Below are 8,359 nucleotides of genomic sequence, written 5' to 3'. Positions count from 1 at the left end.
CTTTCTCCCTTCCCTTCCCTCTTCCCCTTCCCTTCCTTTCCCTCCCCCTTCCTTCCTTCTTTCCTTCCTTCCCTTTCTCTCTTCCATCCCTTTCTCTCTTCGCTTCCCTCTTCCCTTCCTGTCCCTCCCTCACCTACCTTCTTTCCTTCCTCCCTCCTTTCCTTTTCTTTCTTTCCCTCTTTCTCCCTTCCCTCTTCCTTTCTCGTCCCTGCCTCTCCTTCCTTCTTCCCTCCCTCCCTCCCACCCTCCTTTCCTTTTCTTTCTTTCCCTCCCTTTCTCTCTTCCATCCCTCTTCCCTTTTCCTTCCTGTCCCTCCCTCCCCCTTCCTTCCTTCTTTCCTTCCTTCCTTCCCCTCCCTTCTTTCATCTTTTTCTTCCCTCCCCTTCCTAGAAACCATAAAGATGCTTGGTTAGCGGCTGATAGAGACAGAGAAACTTTGTCATATGAAAAAGTTGGCATACTACCCTATGCACACAAGAGCCTCACTCAAAATAAAACTTGGCACCACTAAAAACATTTGATTGTTTTGCTCTGGCAATTATTACTGGTTGTCCTCAATCCTTCCTTAAGTGACTGTTCCAAGTTATCATAACACTGAAAAAAGGGAGTGATGACCGTTTTCACACTTCTCCATGGCCATGTAACCAAAATCGAGACACTTGGCGACTACCTCGTTATTTATGACGGTTGCAGGGTCTCAGGTGTCCCACCATCCCTTTCAGTGACCTCCTGACAAGCAAAGTCAATGGGGAAGCCAGATTCCCTTAGGAGTTGTGTTACTAACTATAGTGGTTCACTTAACTGGGACAACTGAGGTTGTAAAATGGGGCAAACTCTCCCCCCTGACTTAACAACGGTCTTGTTTAGCAACAGAAATTTTGGGCTCAGCCAAAAGCCAAAGACTACCTTTAGAGCAGCGTTTCTCAACCTTGGGGACTTTAAGTCCTGTGGATTTCAATTCCCAGAATCCCCCAGCCAGCTGGCTGGGGGATTCTGGGAATTGAAGTCCACAGGACTTAAAGTCCCCAAGGTTGAGAAACACTGCTTTAGAGGTAATGCCTTCACTTCATTGAGCTCTTCAGCCAGGCTGAATCTCACTGCTAGCAGGTGTGTTTTAAAAGTGACCATTTCCTACCCTTAACCATATTGCTGGGAGAAATATCAACAGCCCTCAGATATGCAGATGATACCCCTCGCATGGCAGAAAGTGAAGAGGAACTAAAGAGCCTCGTGAGGCGGGTGAAGAAGGAGAGCGCAAAAGATGGCTCGAAACTCAACATTAAGAAAACTAAGATCATGGCATCCGGCCCTCTCAATTCCTGGGGAAGAAATGGAGGTTGTGACAGATTTTATTTTCCTGGGCTCCAAGATCACCCCAGATGGGGACTGCTGCAGCCAAGAAGTTAAAAGACGCTTGCTCCTGGGGAGGAAAGCTATGGCAAAACTAGACCGCATATTAAAAAGCAGACACATCACCCTGACAACAAAAGTGTGTATAGTCAAGGCTATGTTTTTTTTTCCAGTTGCAACACATGGCTGTCAAGGTTGGACCATAAGGAAGGCTGAGCGCCAAACAATGGAGGCCTTTGAACTCTGGTGCTGGAGAAGACTCCCGCGAGTCCCTCGGGCTGCAAGGCCATCCAACCGGTCAAGGTTAGAGGAGATCAACCCTGACTGCTCTTGAGAAGGCCAGATCCTGAAGATGAAACTCAAATACCTGGATGGAGGGAGGAGTAGAAGGAAAGACAGGAAGGAGAGGAGAAAGGAGAGGAATAGGAGAAAGGGAAAGGCAGAGGAAGAATGGGAGGGAATGTAAGAGTAGGAAAGAGGGGAGGAAGGGGAAGAAGAGGGGAAGGGTAAAGGGGAGGAAGGGGAAGGAGAGAAGGGAAAGGAGAGGAGGAAGGAAGGAGAGAAGAAAGAGAAGAAAGGGGGGTAGGAAGGAGGGAGGGAAGCAAGGAGGGAAGGAAGGAGGGAAAAAAGGAGAGAAGGAGAGAAGAAAGGAGGGAAGGAAGGAGGGAATGTAGGAGAGAAGGAAGGGGGGAAGGAAGGAGGAAAGGAAGGAGAGAAGGAGAGAAGAAAGGAGGGAAGGAAGGAAGGAGGGAAGGAAGGAAGGAGAGAAGGAGAGAAGAAAGGAGGGAGGGAAGGAAGGAGGGAAGGAAGGAGAGTAGGAGAGAAGAAACGAGGGAAGGAAAGAGGGAGGGAGGGAAGAAGAAGTAGGACCGTTGTAAGATAAGATGGATCTATGGGATCCATCTTACTTGAAAGCAATTTTCAAGTATATTGTCAACTGTAGGGAAAAAATGTTATAAATACATATTATTAATAACAGTTATGAGATCATATAATTGTGAATGTATATATGAAATTGATAAAATAAAAAATAATTTAAAAAAATGGGGATGTTAAAAAAAAAAAAACTCAAATACTTTGGCCAACTAAGGAGAAGAGGCTCATGCTGGGAAAGATTGAGGGCAGAAGAAGAGGACAGCAGAGAATGAGGTGGCTGGATGGAGTCACCAAAGCAGGAGGCATGATCTTAAAAGGACTCCAGAGGATGGTAGAGGACAGGAAGACTTTTGCCCATGGGGGTCTCGCGATGAGTCAGACAGGATTTCACAATATAACAACAACAAACCATCTAGTCACAAGGAAAATCTAGTCACTCCTGCTATTTCCATATGTAAAAAAGGAAGGTCACTCCCAGATTAGATAGCTATTAAGATAAGGAAATGCAGATCCTCAGAGGGGGGTAAAGGTTTAAAAAAAAAACTAATTCCATAGGGCTTTTTTGCATTTTTCTCCATCTCTCCCCCCAACTTAACATTTTCTTTTTAATTCCCTCTTTATCTCCAGCATTGATTTATCCATCAGGCATCACAATGCTAAGGCCCATGAAGAGGTTTTAATAAACTGGCTAGAAATTAGAAGTTGCTTATTGCCATACTTTTTAAATAAGGTTTCATGTCTTTTCATAAAACAAAAAGGCAAAAAATGCATAATATTTCAACATCAAACTGATTTTACTTGTAACCTATGGGTCTAGCACACATGCTAACATTTCGTCACGTAAGCAATTGCCTAACAGACTCTCAGTAGCAATAATTGTTATAAAATAATATATTTGCAACTGCTTTACATTTCTCTGTAAAAATACAAATATTTAAAAGCACATATAATTGTTAATAAGTAGCTTTGGTCTAGTGCAGTGTTTCTCAACCTTGGCAACTTGAAGATGTCTGGACTTCAACTCCCAGAATTCCCCAGCCAGCGAATGCATTCGCTGGCTGGGGAATTCTGGGAGTTGAAGTCCAGACATCTTCAAGTTGCCAAGGTTGAGAAACACTGGTCCAGGGGCTAGAAACCCAGAGCCAGTGAGTTTTAATCCTGCCTTAGGCACGGAAAAACTGGATCACTTTGGGCCTGTCTCTCTCAGCCTAACCCCATCTCACAGCGTTGTTGTGAGGAAAATAGGAGGAACTTTAGGTATGTTTGCTACTTTTGAGTTTTTTAAAAAAATACACATAAAGATAAATTAAAACTTTGCAGAACAAAGGTTTGACTGCAGCAAAGTTTTTTTTTTTCTTGGGAAAAAAAATACAGTCAAGAACAAAGCTGAAAAGGGGGCAAATCGGAAAGGTTTATAAAGAAAAAAATAGAATTGTTTTACGTTTACAACTTTACAAAGGAAACTTCAAGAGCCAAAAAGAGAAAAAGAAACATTTACGAAATCACCTAACCTCATTAAAAAAAAAAAATCACTCCGGGCAGCCTCGAAATTTGGTCAATAAACAAATACATCTAAAATCGAAAAAAGGCGTTACGTGTATATTTTTGAAAGGCGACTCTGCAGTTTGCAAATGTATTTATTTTTTTTAACCCGAAGGCGGAAGACCGTACACGAAGCGGGACCAGCTGTAGGGTAAAAACTGAAAAGGACTCCTTTTGCAGAGTACAGAACAAGAAGAAAAAAAAGGACCTTTTGGGCAATAAATAAATGCCAATGCATTTAAGCCCAATTCTTTATCATAAATAAGATAAGATTACGTTGGGCAGAATTTGCATCTGGGAAAGATTAAAAAAAAAGAAAGAAGGCCAAGTACCTTCCTTTGTTACACCTTAATTCCCAAACTCCCCACTTCATTTAAATCTCTGCATAATAAAAACACGGGGCATTCCGAGGCGGAGCCTCCCCCCCCCCCCACGAGGAGCCGCAGCGCCCCCTATCGCCCGCCCGCTCTCTGGTTGGTCGGAAATTCCCACGCCTTCCCTGGAACTCCTTATATGGCTCGTGACGCTTTGGGCGGGAGGGGCGGGGCGGGGCCGGGGAATCTCCTCCTATTTCCCCAGCTGCTCCGAAGCCGCCGCGCAGAAGCGATCGTTGGAGAGCGCAAAGAGGAAGGAACCGCGTGGCGGGCAGGATCGCACGTTGCAGAGGAAGGTAAGAGGCAAAAGAGCGGTGGGGTGGCGGGGGGGGGGGTGGGGGGGCGGTAGAGTTGGAAGGACTTGGGTTCTGTTCCTTTTTTTTTTAATCATCAGGGAATTGTTTGCTGGAAGTTAGGAATCTTTTTTTTTTAATCATCGGGAAATAGTTTGCTAGAAGTTGGGAATCTCTTTATCATCGGGGAATTGGTTGCTAGTAGTTGGGAATCTCTTTATCATCGGGGAATTGTTTGCTGGAAGTTGGGAATCTGTTTGAATCATCGGGAAATTGTTTGCTGGAAGTTGGGAATCTGTTTGAATCATCGGGGAATTGTTCGCTGGAAGTTGGGAATCTTATCCTAGCGCTTCCCGTTGGAAGCCTTGCGATTCTTAACTTGCGATGCGCGGCAAGTCTCCACGTGGAAACTCCGATCCGGGACGGATCGGCGAGGAAAACACGCGAGTGGGAGCGCGTGGCGTGCTCGGAGACCCCCCGAAGAGATCTCCCGACCTCCGCGCCCTTCCCTTCGTTCGCCTCCATGCCTTTCCCGGACCCCCCCCCCCCAAAATGTTGCCGTTACGATCTCTTTCCCCCTTCAATCCTCCCCGTCTCCAACCCGAAGCCCGCTGCTTAAGTAGCCTGGGGACGCAACTCTTATTCTTTCCCACGATCGGCAAGACGGGAGAACCGGCTGGGAACGGGAAGGGTTGCAATGCAAAGCCCTGGGCTCTTTTTTTTTTAAAAAAGAAGAAGAACTGGCGAGGCCTCGGGGGAGGGAGTGGGGGGGGAAATGTGCATCTGGGTCCCCCTTCTCGCTCAGGTTATGCGCCTGGTTGGAAAGAGGCGGAGGCGGATTGTTGTTGTTAGGTGTTAAGTTAGCCAGTGGAACGGCTGCTTCAGAAAATGTGGGTGCTTCATCAGTGCAAATTTTAAAGAAAAGAAAGGATAGACCAATATATGTTTAATGTTCATAATGGATTGATCATAACTCTTGGAAATATGAAAAAAGCTGCAGAATGCTCACTCTCTGTCTGTCTGTCTGTCTGTCTATCTATCTATCTATCTATCTATCTATCTATCTATCTATCTATCTATCTATCTATCTATCTATCTATCTATCTATCATCTATCTAGCCAGCCTCTATCTATATCTATATCTATCTATCTATCTATCTATCTATCTATCTATCTATCTATCTATCTATCTATCTATCTATCTATCTATCTATCTATCTACCTACCTACCTACCTACCTACCTACCTACCTATCTACCTATCTATTTATCTATCTAGCCTCTATCTATATCTATCTATCTATCTATCTATCTATCTATCTATCTATCTATCTATCTATCTATCTATCTATCTATCTATCTATCTATCTATCTATCTATCTATCTATCTATCTATCTATCTATCTATCTATAGTATCTATCTATCTATCTATCTATCTATCTATCTATCTATCTATCTATCTATCTATCTATCTATCTATCTAATCTATCATCTATCTCTATTTCTATGTTGTTAGTTGCGAAGTTGTGTCTGACCTATCGCGACCCCATGAACAATGTTCCTCCAGGCCTTCCTGTCCTCTACCATCCTCTGGAGTCTCTTTAAGTTCACCCCAACTGCTTCTGTGACTCCATCCAGCCTCCTTATTCTCTGTCGTCCCCTCCTTCTTTTGCCCTCAATTCTTTCCCAGCATGAGGCTCTTCTCCAGGGAGTCCTCCCTTCTCCTTAGGTGGCCAAAGACTTTTGAGTCTCCTCTTCAGGATCTGGCCTTCTCAAGAGCAGTCAGGGTTGAGGTTTGATGGCCTTGCAGTTCAAGGGACAGTTCAGGAATCTTCTCCAGCACCAGAGTTCCAAGGCCTCCCATTCTTTGGCACTCAGCCTTTTCTTACGGTCCAACTTTTCACAGCCATCCATTGCAACTGGGAAAACCGAAGAAGGATAAGTCTGGGCAAATCTAAAAGCAACCATTTGCAGGATTCTGTTTCCCTGGAGTCAGCCATGCATTTAGTTAAGGGAAATTAGTTGCTCTGCCCAATACTTTCTGATGTTAATTTCAGCTTCTGATAGTGGCAAATGCAAATCTTCCTCTGGTGCCCACCTCCCACCACTTCTCAAGGATAAGAGTCCAAGGATCATGCTTGTTTTCTCTCTTTCTCTCTCTCTGTCTCTCTCTTTCAGCTGCTGCATAATTGCCAGCCTGCATAAGGTTCTCTCCCCCTCGAAACCCAGGCATTGCTTGCAAGCATGCTGCATCATCCCCCCCTCCCCCAAATAAACCACGTTTTAGCTTGGTATCTCTTGTGAAACCAGTCCTGGTAGTTTTCATTTGCAGTCCAGAGGCTGGTTCTGCACCACGATTTCCAAGGAGTTTGGTAAACTGGAATGGGAATCATTGTTCTCATTGTCATTGTTATTAACATGTTAAGCCATTTCTTCTTGGTTCATTTTTTTTTGATGAGGGGGGGGGAGGTCTAGGATGTGCTGAGATCAAATAAGATGGGTTACATATGTTGAGTGGGATCAATAAAGGAGAAAATTTTGTTCAAATGGGAGGTTCTTGATGCTCTCTGAGTTTTCTTGTTTTCTTGCAGACGTTTCATGACCCAACTCGGTAACACCATCAGGACTATTAAGAGTGGGGTTTGCTGTCCGTTTATATATTTCTGGTGTATTTTTGTGTCTGTGTGGGTGGTCTTAAGCAGACAGCAAACTGGCTGGGGAATTCTGGGAGTTGAAGTCCTCCAGGCTTAAAGTTGCCAAGTTTGGGGACCCCTGTTATTAACTAACCAGCTTCAATCTTGCCCATCTTGACTTGCTCATAAGGGAAGGTTGGTTACACCTGGTCTTAAGGATTCTTTGGTTGGGCTTTCCTTGATGGCTCTTTGGCAGTTTCTTGATTGCTTAGTTGAATTTAATCTTGGAGTTAATCTATGCTAATCTTAGTGCTGGGGAGGTGCTGGAATCTTTTTCTCTTTGGGCCTGATGGTCTCTTTTGCATAGTCTATGGACTATATTGTTGTGAATGTCTATGTTGAGTGAAATAATCAAATAAACCAAAGGATCATTCATTGTGTCTTCATACCATTGTCTTCTAGTTGACTCCATCATCTCCTGGGTGAATGGAGGCAGATAGAGGTGGAATATATCCCTGTTTTTCAAATTTGGCAACGTTTTAAGATAGGCGGGTTTCAACTCCCAGAATCCCCCTGTGAGTAGGCATGTTGGTTGGCAGATTCTGGGAAGCTGAAGTCCGCAGAGGGTTCTGGGTTTGAAAAGCACTCCTACACCATGATCTAAGGGTTGTCATGAAGCTGTTTGTTGCTACTGTTCTCTCAGTAATGGTTGTGTGATGGTCTAAGTCACAGATCCCCAGGGAGGAGAAATGGCCCTCAAAAATTGTGCAGACCTAACAACACACCACGTCTTGAAAAGTCCCAAGCCAGGGTCATTGCAGACAATTTGTGTGAACTGGTTCCATTTTGAAGGTGCCATAGTGTATGTGTGTGTGTGTATGTATGTGTGTGTGAGTATGTGTGTGCAGGCATGTCCAAATGCAGAGAGGGAAGGAAGTGTATTCACGTAACACATGCTTCCCTTCCTTTCTCAAATCATCTGTTCCAGTGCCTTAAAAATAAAAGTGAAAAGTCACACACACAAAAAGATAACAATAAAAAACAAAGCTAACCAGATTGCATAAGTGGAGTGCAATTGTTAGGGGGTCTGTAGAGATTTTCAGTCACCCAAGTTGTGATTATTATCCTAAAGGTGCTATTTTTCAGGAGGCAACTGGACTTTCTTGATTTTTCTTTTGCTACTCACCCAGGAAGCTTTTTCAGCTCCCCTCCTGATGGTGGGGAAATGGAAGGATGTATATTCCTTGCAGACAGCTGGTCTTTTGCAACCTTTTGGAGGGTCCTTGAAGCA

General features: G+C 44.2%; 1 protein-coding gene across 1 annotated transcript in view; it reads left to right on the top strand.

The window, feature by feature from the left end:
* Nucleotides 1–4,368: 4,368 nt before the first annotated feature.
* LOC148042975 (protein BTG3-like) overlaps nucleotides 4,369–8,359 on the top strand; it is a 28,831-nt gene continuing 24,840 nt past the window's right edge. The window contains exon 1 of the mRNA XM_087727040.1: nucleotides 4,369–4,438. The gene's annotated coding sequence lies outside the window, so the exon portion shown is untranslated. The remainder of the gene's footprint in view (nucleotides 4,439–8,359) is intronic.

Source organism: Thamnophis sirtalis, unplaced genomic scaffold (assembly GCF_051295495.1).
Source record: "Thamnophis sirtalis isolate CommonGarterSnake01/CBP01778 unplaced genomic scaffold, rThaSir2_p1.2 scaffold_13, whole genome shotgun sequence".
Lineage (NCBI taxonomy): Eukaryota > Metazoa > Chordata > Lepidosauria > Squamata > Natricidae > Thamnophis > Thamnophis sirtalis.
This window is presented reverse-complemented; position numbering and strand designations above follow the sequence as displayed.